This window comes from Marmota monax, unplaced genomic scaffold (genome assembly GCF_021218885.2).
Source record: "Marmota monax isolate L192 unplaced genomic scaffold, Marmota_monax_Labrador192_F-V1.1 WCK01_AAM20220418_F8-fsc00191, whole genome shotgun sequence".
NCBI classification, from domain to species: domain Eukaryota; kingdom Metazoa; phylum Chordata; class Mammalia; order Rodentia; family Sciuridae; genus Marmota; species Marmota monax.
Window position 1 is genome coordinate 1,045,398 of NW_026693537.1, and position 13,504 is coordinate 1,058,901.

Below are 13,504 nucleotides of genomic sequence, written 5' to 3' on the forward strand. Positions count from 1 at the left end.
CTATTACCATCTAATTAATCATTAGCAGTGAATAAATGCACAATTAGTTTAAGGCTCTCATAACCCAATCATTTCTCCTCCAAATTTTCTTGCATTATCTCACACATGAGCTTTGGGGGGATGACATCTCATCTTTCAACCATAACATTCTTCCTGCAGTCCCTAAAAGCTCATGCCAATGTCACAATAAAAAATACATATAGTCCATTTCCAAGAGTTCCCATAGTTTTAACAGTTCAATCACTGCCAAAATTCTAAGTCCAAGGTCTCCACTAATATCAAGGCAAACTCTCAGCATGAGCTCCTGTAAAAGATTAAAAGCAGATTATATGCATCCAATATATAATGGCCTATAGTAAAAATTTCCATTCCAAAAGAGAGAAAGAGGAACATAGAAAGAAAGATTAGAAGCAAAGCTAAGACACATCCAGTTGGGCAAACAAGCCCTGTGGCTCTGTGTCCAGAATCTCAGGGCCATGGACTCATGATGTTCTCTCCAAAAGCCTTGTGCAGCTTCACTCCTATGGCTTTGCTAGTTGTAGATTGCATGGCCTCTCTCAGCTTGTCCCTCTCTTAGCTTGCTCTGTTCAATTCCTGCAGTTTTCCTCAGCAGACCCCACAGTACTGGGATCTCTTAATCTTAAGGGTCTCCATTTTAGCTATGGCTTCCATCTCACATCTCCACACATCTCCACATATCACCCTCTCAGGGACTGCCCATAGGGACATTTATTCTGTTGACACTTTGCCTGACTTCCAGGCCTTCCTTTGAAAGCTTGGTTAAAGCCTCCATGATCCCCTAATTCAGCATCTTGCAATCTTGCAGAACCAGCACCACATGGTTGATGCCAAGGTCTACTGCCATCTCAAGCACTTACTAAGTCTTCTGGGATCCTGGCTGTAGTAGCCTGAGTGCCTTGAAAGCTGAGCATGGTAAAAGACCTTCCTAGCTCCCCATGCCATTCAAGGAGGGTGCCCCACTAGTCTCTTCTCAATGGAATTTATACTTTACACATTTCAACCTGAGATGGGTATGATCTTGCCAATTCCTCAGGTGATCTCAAGTCATTTTTCCTATGGTCTCTGGGTAAAGTATTTAGCATTATTTTAGTGACTAAAATATTTACAACCACAACTTCCTTAGTCCCAGTTTTACTCTCATATTTCTGTTCAAACTTTCCAAGATTTTCAAATCTTTCTGCTCCTGATTAACACAGTTGCTAAAAGCCACCAGCAATATCCATGCCACTGGCTGAATGCTATGCTGCCTAGAAGTTTTTTTCCACCAAATTAATTAGTCCATCACCTTTAAATTCAGCCTCACCAAAAGTCTCAGGATATGGGCAAAAGATAGACAACTTCTTAGCCAGAATGTAAAACAAATGGTCTAGAGTCCAGTTTCCAGTAGAGTCCTCCTTCTCCTCTGAAATCTCATGAGCCCAGTCTTTACTGTCCATAGTCGGTTAGCATTCTGGTCTTCTGAGCTCCCACCAGAATCACCCTATAAGCTCTATTTACAATATTCTAAAACTTTTCCAACTTGCATCTATAAAGTTTTAAAAATTACTCTCCCCACAAACTCCAAAAAGCTCCAAAAGTGTCTGAATCACATGGTCTTCTTTGTCATAGCAACAACTCCACTTCTCAGTACCACTTTCTGTTGTCAACTTTTCATTGTTGTGACCAAAAGGCCAGACAAGAACAATCTTAAATGAGGAAAGGTTTATTTGGGGCTCACTATTTCAGAGGTCTCATCCCATAGATGGCTGAAACAACTGCTCTGGGTCCAAGGTGAGGCAGAACATCATGGTAGAAAGATGTTGAAGAGGAAAGTAGCTTAAGACAGGGCCACCAAGAAGCAGAGAGAGAGAGCAGCTCCTGTCCCCAGGAACAAAATATATACCCCAATATATACCCCAAAGGCATGAGCCACCTCTACCAGCCACATCCTACCTGCCTACAGTTACCACCCAGTTAATCTTTATGAGTTGATTAATGTACAGATTAGATTAAGGCTCTCATAATCCAATAATTTCACCTCTAACCTTCATACATTGTCTCTTATGTCAGCTTTTAGGTGACACTTCAAATCTCAACTGTAACATTCATTTACAATTTTTTTTTATTCAATTCTCTGTGTATTTGTTGTATACTTGTTACCTTAGGCAAAACATAAGGTAGCCTGTGCACCTGGACATATGATAAACAGAGATGGAAAGGAAAGATTCTAAAATATCTTTAATTAATATGGGTAAATTCAATTAAACAAACCCCAAGACCTAAAGCCAATTTGAGACTCAGTTTTTAAATCTATAAAATGGCAATATAGTTTGAGTGTGTCCCCCAAAGTTCAGGTGTCTAATATGTAATCCCTAATGCAATAATATTGACAGATATGATCTTTAAGAGCTTATTAGATCATGCGAGCTTTGCCCTCACAAATAGATTAATGCCACCAATAAGGCAGTGGGTTAGTAATTATACGCATGTGTTCCTGATGAAAGAATGTCATCCTCCTTCTCTCTCTCTCATTCTCTTCTTCTCCCCACCCTTCCCTCTCTCATGCATATAAGCACATGCTCTTTTGTCTTTCTGCCTGCCACCATGGAATGAAACAGCAAGAAAGTCTTTGCTAAATGTACCTCTTCAACCTTGAATTTCCCATCCTCTAGAATTTTAAGAAATGAATCTCTGGTGTTTTTAAATGATCTAGTGTTGTTTATTCTGCTATAACACAAAACGGTACAGACAGAAAATTGGTACTGAGAATAAAAACTGTCACTAACACAAATACCTAAAAATATGAACCTAACTTTAGAACTGGATTAAAGGTAGAAGCTAGAAGAATTGGAAGAATCAAGCTGGAAAAGGCCTATATTCCCATAAATACAGCATTAAGGATAATTCTGGTGAAGGCTTCGAGGGAGAGAACTATAGGAAATATCTAAAATTTAAGAGATGAATCAGGTGGTCATGACCAGACTGTTAGTAGAAACATAAATAGTAAAGGAAATTCTGAAGAGATCTAAGGTAGAAATAAGAAGCAAATTATTGGAAATGGAGGTAAAGGCCACCCTTGCTATGCTATGTGCAAAGAATCTGGCAGAGCTATGTCCTAGGGCTTTATGGACGCTTGAATTTAAGAGCAAGGAGCTAGGATAACTGGCAGAAGAAATACCTAGGCAACAAAGTGTTAGTCAGATGGGTATACTAATACATATCTCACACAAGTCAATATGAATACATGCACATGTAGTGAGCTTTCAAGCAGTGGGAGATAAATATTATATTTAAGGCAATAATTTAGCATTAAAATACCAGCATATGATATACTTGTTTCTGTATTGATTTAAGAAGATTTCCCATATCATTCTTCTAACACCTTGTAGGGTGTTAGAAGAATTCTCAAGGAATGATTGAGTTGGATTTTTCATACTTTCAGGAATAATACAAAGAAACTTTTCAGAGATTTAAAGCAGATCATTCATAATAATCCTGGAAGTCATGCATAGTGGCACATCCCTGTAATCTCAACTGCTCAGGAGGCTGAGACAGGAGGGTTGAAAGTTTCAGGCCAGCTTTAGCAATTACTGAGAACCTGTCTCAAAATTTAAAAAAAGGGGTGGGGGTAGGGGTATAACTCAGTGGTAGAATACTCCTGGGTTCAATACACAATACACAAAAAAGTACTGTAAAAAAAAAAAAAAAAAAGTCTTTCTGAATCCACCCACACCAACCTGAGCGGGACCTAGGCCCAGGGTAGGCCTGGGTCCATCCCACTGGAGCTCAGGCTCCAGCTCAGGACTGCCTCTGCTGACCTGCACACAACCCAGGCCAGGGTAGGTCCAAGTCTGCCACCTCCCCACAACCTGGGAGCCCAGGCCTAGCCCAATTTTATCTTGGGACACTGCAGACATCACCATGGCCTTCCCCACATAGTAGCCTCTACCTTTGCCAACATACAGGGCCTACAAGCAGCTATATCTCAGAGCAGGCATTCCAAAGAAGTGTAAGGCTCACCCTTTCAGCCCCATCTCTGAAAGACATTGCATCCATCTTGGGGCATCTCCACCACAATCTAGAGATATCTCCAATTGCCACCACCACCTTTAATTGCTGTAGCATACATTAAGAGACACCTGCAGGGTCTGGAAACCCAACCTCAAAGTTAGGTACAGATAATCTGCATGGATACTACAAGACTACAGGGTAGAAACTATAATATCTCAGATCCACACTGCAAGAAAGGAAGACACATAGACAACATGAAAAAACAAGGGAGGAAAGTGCCCCCAAACAAACCAGGATACTATAATAACAGAACCCATGGAAATTAAGTTGATGAAATGTCAGAGAAGGAGTTCAGAAGGTTCATAATTAAAATGACCTGTGATTAAAGAATGACCTAAATGAGCAAATACTGGCAAAAACTGATCACTCCAACAAAGAAATAAGAGAGCAAATACTACCCTGCATGCTATCAGATCATGATAAAATGAAATTAGAAATCAATGATAAAATACAAAATAAAACTACTCCAACACCTGGAGACTAAATAATATGCTACTAAATGAACAATGTGTTAAAAAAGAACATCAAGGAGGAGATTAAAAAGTTCTTAGAGGTAAATGAGCACTCTGATACTATCAAAATCTCTGGGACACTATAAAGGCAGTACTAAGAAGAAAGTTCATTGCATGGAGTTCATTCATTCAAAGAAGAAAAAGTCAACAAATAAATGGCCTAACATTACATGTCAAAAGCCTAGAAAAAGAAGAACAAACCAACATCAAAATTAGTAGAAGATAGGAAATAATTAAAATCAGCACTGAAATCAATGAAATTGAAACAAAAGAAACAACTGAAAAAATTGACAAAACAAAAAGTTGGTTCTTTGAAAATATAAATAAAATTTATAAACCCTAAGCCATGCTAATGAAAAGAAGGAAAACTTGTACTCCAATGAAATAGAAAATATTGAAGGCATTGGAAAATTTCTAAAGTCATATGATTTGCCCAAATTGAATCAGGATGATATACATGATTTAAACAGATCAGTTTCGAACAATGAAATAGAAGATGCCATCAGAAGCTTATTAACCAAGAAAAGCGCAGGTCTGGATGGATACACAGCTAAGTTCTACAAGATCTTTAACTAAGAACTAACACCAATACTCCTGAAATTATTTTGTGAAATAGAAAAAGAGTAAGCACTTCCAAACTCATTCTATGTGGCCAGTATCACCCTGATTCCAAAACCAGGCAAAGACACATCAAAGAAAGAACACTTCAGACCAATATCTCTAATGAACATAGATGCAAAAATTCTCAATAGAATTCCAACAAATCGAACAGAAAAACATGTCAGAAATATTGTGCACCACGATCAAGTGGGGTTCATCCCAAGGATGCAATGTTGGTTCAACATACGGAAATCAATAAATGTAATTCATCACATCAATAGACTTAAAGATAAGAACCATATGATCATCTCAATAGATGCAGAAAAAACATTCAACGAAATATATCACCCTTCATGTTCAAAACACTAGAAAAACTAGGGATATCAGAAACATATCTCAACATTGTAAAAGCTACCTATGCTAAGCCCCAGGCCAACATCATTCTAAATGGAGAAAAATTGAAAGCATTCCCTCTAAAAACTGGAACAAGAAAGGAATACCTTCTTTCAGCAATTCTATTTAACATAGTTCTTGAAACACTGGCCAGAGCAATTGGACAGATGCAAGAAATTAAAGGGATACAGATAGGAAAAGAAGAACTCAAATTATCACTATTTGCTGATGATATGATTCTGGTTTTGCTGCCTTCTTTATTCCTCAGCCTCTCCTCTTACAATTGCCCTAGCCCCACCCAACAACACACACTTCATATTCCACATTCTATTCTGATTCAGATTTTTCTCAGTTACTCCAACCCATCATGTCCTCATCACTAAGGCCATTGAACACACTGTTTTCTCTCTGCTACACAGTTGCTTCAACTTGTTGGCCTAACTTCTACTCAGTCCCGGTGTCTCACTTAATTTGTCACTTTCTCTTTAACCTCCATGGCTGGATTAGATACCATTCCATGAGCTCTCATAACAGTCAGTGTTTCATTACATCTTGTTCTCCTTCCACCTCTGCCATGGTCAATTCATTTATTTACATCCTTGACCAAACAATAAGCTCTTTGAGTGCAGAAACCAGGCCCCGTCTCTTATCACAGCACTGCCACACAGAAGAGATCCAACATGCTCTTGACTATATAAAAATAAATAGAGTGGAGAGCAAAAAAAAAAAAAAAAAAGGAGGTGTGCCTTTAGCACAGTAATATGACCAATTTGTCCAGTAGAAATTTTATAATGGAGAGAGTTGTGGGATATTGGATCACCTAATAAATTCATTCCAGATTTTAGAAGCTATTGAACATCCCAATTAAGAAACTGATCTTGTAATCAGTTTAGAGCTAAGGAAAGTGTCAACTCCATGAAATAAAATGACATGATGAAATTGTTTACTTAGGAGTATTAATTTGGCAGTAGAGTGTGTCGTAGAGAAAATGAAGAAGAGATTGCCTATGAGAGGTCAGATTTGTAACTTCAATTTCTATCATGGGAGGAAAAGTCCAGAGAAATATCCCTCGTCTCTTTGTCACCTTTAGTGACGGGAGGAAAGTTACCAGATTCATGAATTAGTCATTCAGTCATAAAGCCAAAAGAGAAGCCTGACCCACCCAGGGCTGAGAACACAGTGATGATACTTGCACTAAAAAGCAAATCCTGTCTTTGAATAAGGGCTTCATGACACTCTGGATGTATTACCTGCTCTTCGCCTTCTGGGTTAAAGGAAATGAAATTCTAGCTGTCTGTCATCTAGGCAAATGGCAAAGTGAAGAAACTAAAAAAGAATCCTTAGTTTCATCATTTCTCTTATATAAAGGAATGTGTGAAATGGCCATATTGTACCAAAAGGAAAGGGTTTAAGCAAAGCCTGGTGATATGGATAGTCTAAGTTGGGGTTAAGTAAACAGCAGTTTCACTCCATGCAGTTTTAATTAGTTGCTTTTTTTTTTTTTTTTGGCATAAAGATGTTGACTTTCACATGTACTTGGCCTGGGGTCTGCAGAGGTTGTACGGCAGCTGTGAATCACATGCTGACCACCCAGACTGCCTGCAAGAAGGCCCTCTCCCAACAAATGTAGCCACCAGGTCCCTCTCCAATCATTGAGAAGGGTCGTGGTTATTTATTCATATAAAAAATATTTATGTATGGCATTTTGTTATCTTCTAGGTATGGGTGAGAAAAATACATACATGGGTAAAGTAAATACACACATGGGTAAAGTATTGCCTAAGACCCTAAAGAGTTTACAATCTAGTCTTGCAGACAAAGTGCATCACCTGAAAAGGAAAACAGCATAAAATTTTAACAAGACATTATAAAAGATATCCCAAGACACTGTACTACTGTTTTACAATGTGTGGAAAAAAATCAAAAGGTGATCTGAGTTTATAGGACAAAGACAGAGCTCTTATGGAGGAGAAGATTTTGAGATGTACTCTTATTAATTATCTGAACCTGCCTGAGGCTAAGCAAAAAAGATGTTGATCGAGTCACTAAGAAATAATAAAACAATAGACATCCTGGTTTGCACCACCCAACATTTAGTCTGAAGACTTTTCCTTTGAATGGCCACTTCTTATATTGTGCTATAGCCTCAGCATACCATTGTCTCCCTTTCTCTTTTGAGACTTTAAATTTACTACTTTAGGACAAGTGGACATTTGGTTGGCATCGTGAATAATTAATCAAGTCCCTGGATATGATCAACAAATTCATCTTAGAATTCTGGGCTGTCATGACACATCAAGGAGGATCCAATAAGCCAACAGAATATTCTAGAGCTGATGAGTGACTTCAGTGCTAAGACTCCAAAACCAGAAGGGAGGTCAAAGCCACCACTACCTCTTCTGGGCAGAGCCCTCAAAAATGGAAACACGGTTAGTCAGCTTTGCATTGCTGTGACTCAAACACTCAACAAGAACAACTTAAAGGAAGAAAAGATTGTTTGGGCTCAGAGTTTCAGAGGTTCAGTCCATAGTTGGCCAACTCTGGGGCCAAATGAGGCAGAACATCATGGCAGATGAGTGTGGCTGAGGAAAGCAGCCCAGAATATGGCAACCAGGGAGTAGAGAAAAAAGCTTGAGTACAAGAATCCAGAGATAATATAATGTCCAAAGGCATGCCCCTAGTGACCTACTTCCTTCAACCATGCACTACCTGTCTACAGTTACCACACATTAATCCACTGAGGTTAAAATTAATTCATCAAATGGTTTAATCCACTGATTAGGTTACAACTGTTATAATGTAATATTCTCACCTCCAAATATTCTTGCATTGTCTCACACATGAGCTTTCTGTGGACACCTCATATCCAAACCATAATATACACTAAGGTAGGAAACAGTGTTCACAGTCCCCTCATCCCATAAATGTGTAAAGAAGTTTTGAAGTACCGAACTGGGTAAGGTTGTTCATCTTCTGCTCCAATCCAGAAACCATAAGAAATTAAAAATCCAATACTTGCTTTCTAGCATCATAGTTGTTATAGGACCTGGGAGAGTAATTGAGGCCTTTCTAACTTAAATCCATGGACACTTGTTTAAGCAAGGTGAGAAAGAGCTTTGAGAATGCTATCTAGACAGTGTGGTCTAAATTGGGCAGTTATAGGAGCCACTTCAGATGCAAGAACCAATCCTCAAGGACAGGCACCATGGGCCTCCTGTTCTTGGACTAACTCCTTATCACCCCAGCCTCCTCTACTTGTGAAATTTCCTGACTGGGAACTCTTAAGCGACTACTGCTCCCTGTCCACCCCCTGTAATTGTATATCACATTGTGCCACAGTGGTTTGTTCACCCATGTGAATCCCCCTTTAGTGAGTTCACTGTGGGCAGAGACTCTCTTACCTTTATATTCTCAGTGCCTACTTCACGCCTGACACATTGTCAGGACTCAACCCAAGTAATCAAATGAGTGAGTCACTGCAAAAACAGATAACAAAGTTGTGGCCTGGGGACATGTTTCTCAAATGAGAATCTGCAGAGTCCTAGAGCTCCAGGAAATATCTTGGGGGCCCCCCATGGGGATGTGGAGGAGCATGCTCTTTCTCCACTTGGAACTCTCTTTGATCCTGGTAGTTCTGCTTTTATCTGTTTTATATATTAGGGATGTATGTCTTGTTTTGTTTGAAAACAGTTTGAAAATTGCTGGAAAAAAAAAAGTCTACATTTGTTGATTATATCCTGCTGATATTGTGCCATATGGTATCACTCAGAACAGTATCAGCAGGATATTGCTACAGGGCAGAAAGATGTCATGAGAGTCCAAGCATTGTCACAGCCTCTGCAATATGGAGAGAAGAAACACAGAAGGAGAAAGATGGACAGAGGGAACTTCTCAAAGACTTCCCTTTCCTCTCTGGCTCTGGGCCAATCTCCTTAATATAGCGGATTAGATCCCACTTCCTTTTCTTATTCTTCCCATTCTCCCACTCTGTACTCCAGCAACTCTTCTCTCAAATTCAACATGATCTTTCTTGCCTTGAGATTTTTTGCATAAGCCATTCCCTCTGCTTGGAAACCTTCCTCCCACACCTCTTTATTCTGCAAATATCCATTGAAATGTCTCTTCCTGACATCTTACCTTCTTCAACCTAGGCTAAGATAGATTATTTGTTCTCTACATTTCTTATTTAGTATGATCGTCATAAGTGCAGTAATCTATTTGATGTCTGCTCCCCTCCCCCCAGCTAAGTTGTACCTTCTAATAAGAGCAAGATGTTCATTACTATGTTCTCAACACCTAGCACTGCCAAAGAACTAAGTTGTGCTAAGTAAATTCTTAACAAACGTGATTGGCAAAATCTGAGATAGCTCCTACAACCTCTGCCTCTTAGTCTTCACAGCCTGTGTAATCCTCTTACCTTGAGCACCTCACTACCAAGTGACAGAATATGGTGACTTTGAGGCTATGCTACTTCCATTACTATGTTACAAAAGATTGCAGCTTGCATTCTGTTAGAGATATTCTTGGCTTGATAAAATAAGCTGCCATGTTGTAAAAGTTCATGTGGCATGGAGCTGAGGGTAGCCCCAGGAGGAGCAGAGGCTCTGGGTCCAACAACTTGCTAGGACCTGAATCCTTCCAGCAACCACATGACCTTGGAGTGGACCTTTCCCCGAGTCTCCCTGCTGATGAAATCCCAACACTGATTACAGCCTTATAAGAGACTCCAAAGCAAAGGACTCAGGTGGTTGTGTCCAAATGTCTGACCCTCAGAAACTGATAATAAATGTATGCAGCTAGGCAGTCCCTTTGTCTTGGGGGGCAGTATTTTTTACACAACAATAGATAACTAACACAATAAAAAAAAGAACATATCCATAAATGAATGAAACTAAAACCCTCACTAAAGGAAGGGGAACTTAAGACATGAGGGAAGTCTAAGACAGTGACTACTGTTAATCCTTTGTGTTTGATGATATTCCCCTGGATACAAAATCTAAAGGTAGGGTTTTAGAGGAAAATCTCTCAGAGTTTTAGGAAATAGGAATTTAGGAAGTCAATGGACATTTTATGTTCTTGGGCACTGTCTGACTTCACTCATGAGGATTTGTGTTTATAGATGAATATCAAAGATAAATTCTTTTTTTATATATTAATATTTATTTTTTAGTTTTCAGCAGACACAACATCTTTGTTTGTATGTGGTGCTGAGGATCGAACCCGGGCCGCACGCATGCCAGGCGAGCGCGCTACCGCTTGAGCCACATCCCCAGCCCAAAGATAAATTCTTGATGATGCCAAATTTTTGTCAAATGTACAGTCTGACTTGAGTGACCTTTATTTTGAATGATCTATATTTTAAATATTGATCCAAGTGACCCTTTCAGCATGTCTTGCCCCCGTACATTTGGCTGCAAGAAGCCTCATGTTTCTTTAACTTACTGGCTTTGAGAATGGAAATAGCATTCACAAATTGAAGTGGATTGGTGAACTTTGATTGTGTCTTTAACTCAGATATAAATATTATAAAATCTTTGAACTATAAATATCAACTTTATCAATAGCTCCCATAATTTAGAATTTCTCCATGCATTTCAAAATGCCAACTCTATCACCTTTTCCCTAGATTGATTTCCTTGCCTCAGAGTGATAAAAGGGTACAGAAAAATAATGATATGCTTCAGAGTGCCTTCATGTTCCAACATTCAGTGTTAATGTATAAGAAAAAGTTGGTTTTCTGCCTTTTTGGGTTTCATATTTTTCCTGCCCAGTTACATGTGGAAAATATAATACTGATGGAGTGTCTCAATAGGAACTTGTTTCAATAAGAACTACTAATTACTTTATCACTGTGACATTGTAACCTGCTCTAACATTTAAAGTTTATTTGCTCCCAGATAAAAGGCTTTGTTCTTTCTGCTATTTATAATTGTTTCCTTAATCTGATAGCAGTAAAATTTTCTTCTGATTGCTTATTATAAAAAGTTCATTTTTATAATGATTCCCTCATAAGCTGCAGAACCCACATACCATTAGCAAGGTGGCCAGCAAGTGTGCTTCATTACAATCCAAGTTTGGGGCCTATGCTAAATACACTGCCAGGGAAATTGGACTGGTCATGTCTCAGTTTGCTCAACCAGAGACCTGGGATCAGAATAAGACAGTGCCAACATGTCCAAACAACAATGATCCACCATATGTTTTCATCTTATCTGCTGTATGTAGGGAGCAATTTGATTTTCCAAGACTACTGGCAAATTGCTGATGCACACAGGACCTGAGGAAAGTGCTCTGGAATCAAGGAAATATAAATACCATCTAGGCCAAAGCCCAACTCTTTTGTCATCAGCCTTTATTGGGACCAGGACACTTAACACTGTGTGATTTGAAGTTCTCTCGTCTCAAAATGGACTTGCCTCTAATTCTCACTATTATGGGGGCCTATTGTATATTTATGATAAAGACACTAAAAGCTAAGACAAGGCTGGGTAAGTTTTGATGTTGTAGTAAGAAAAGGAGAGGTATGGTGGCTAGGGCACACTTGCAAATTGGTGTCTTCTCTGAGCTGAGATTGCTTAAGGGAGGTGGCCCCAGAGCCAAAGACTTCTTAACATTGGAAGTGAAGGACTGGAAATGCATAGGGAGATCCTATCTTTCATGGTTTAGCCTGGAAAAGAAAACTGTCTATGCTACCCCAAAACTGTTATCAGTTGTCTGCTCCTTGTCTAAAAGGAAGCCACAAAAATACTGGGCATCTGTAGAGAAGAAAAAAGAAAAAAGAAAAAAAAATACCTAGAAAAATGAAGATTGAAAGCTCCAGATCATATCATGAAGGATAAAGAGAATTCAAAACTGAGAGGGACTAACAAAAGTCAACCAACAGAGCCAAGTTGGTAGCCAAGTCCAAATTTCATTCCTAAACAGTGGTGGAGGGACCAAAGAGAAGGGCCCTACTAGAATTTTATTTCCTCAAATATTAGGTAACAAATACTTAAAACTGTATGGCCATCTTAAGAGCTTAAATACAAAATCAATTTGTTAATTTTAGAGTTGTCCCTTTTCTTTTTCTTAATATCTATTTGTGTTGTTTCAGTCATTCCAAACCTTATTACTTCTATATTCTTTTATTATCTTTAACAAATAAGTACAGGTGGCTATACATCCAAACCTCTTTGCAAATCATTGCTACCAGTGGGAAAAGATGGTAATTTGCCCAGATTGCTCTGTTTGTGTTCAGACTATTATGGAAAAAAATTTGTTTAAAAATATATTTGAAAAATTGATGCCAGGCACAGTGATGCACTCCTGAAATCCCAGCAGCTCAGGAGGCTAAGGCAGGTGGATCTCAAGTTCAAAGACAGCCTCAGCAACTTAACAAGGTCCTAAACAATTTAGCAAGACCCTGTCTAAAAAAAAAGGCAGAAGGGGGGCTGTGGATGTGGCTCAGTGGTTAAGTACCCTGAGTTCAATCCTTGGCACCCACCCCCAAATTGAGTACCTACTATATACAAACCACTGAGCTGATAAGAAAGAGGTATGTTCACCAGAGTTATGCTGCCCTAGTATTTCTGTAGATTAGGAATCCCTTATTTAAAGGAAATACCAAGGGATGAAAAACTAAGTCATGAAGGTGATACATTTCTATGATGACTGCCACCCTTCTACCTCCACCCCCCAACCTGCCTTTTTTTCATCTATAAAACATATAAGATCTTAAGTCATTGATTTAAATAGTTTGCTCATTGATTTAAAAACATGGACCAAGATGCCAGACCACCACTCATACAAATTGGCCTTGCTTATAGACATAGAAACTAAAATAAATCAGACTTCAGGTCAGCATAACCTCAAGAGGCGGAGACCAGACACCCTGTAGGCCTTCTCCATCCTTCTTTCAATGCCAAACAGTGATTCAACACGTCCTCTCC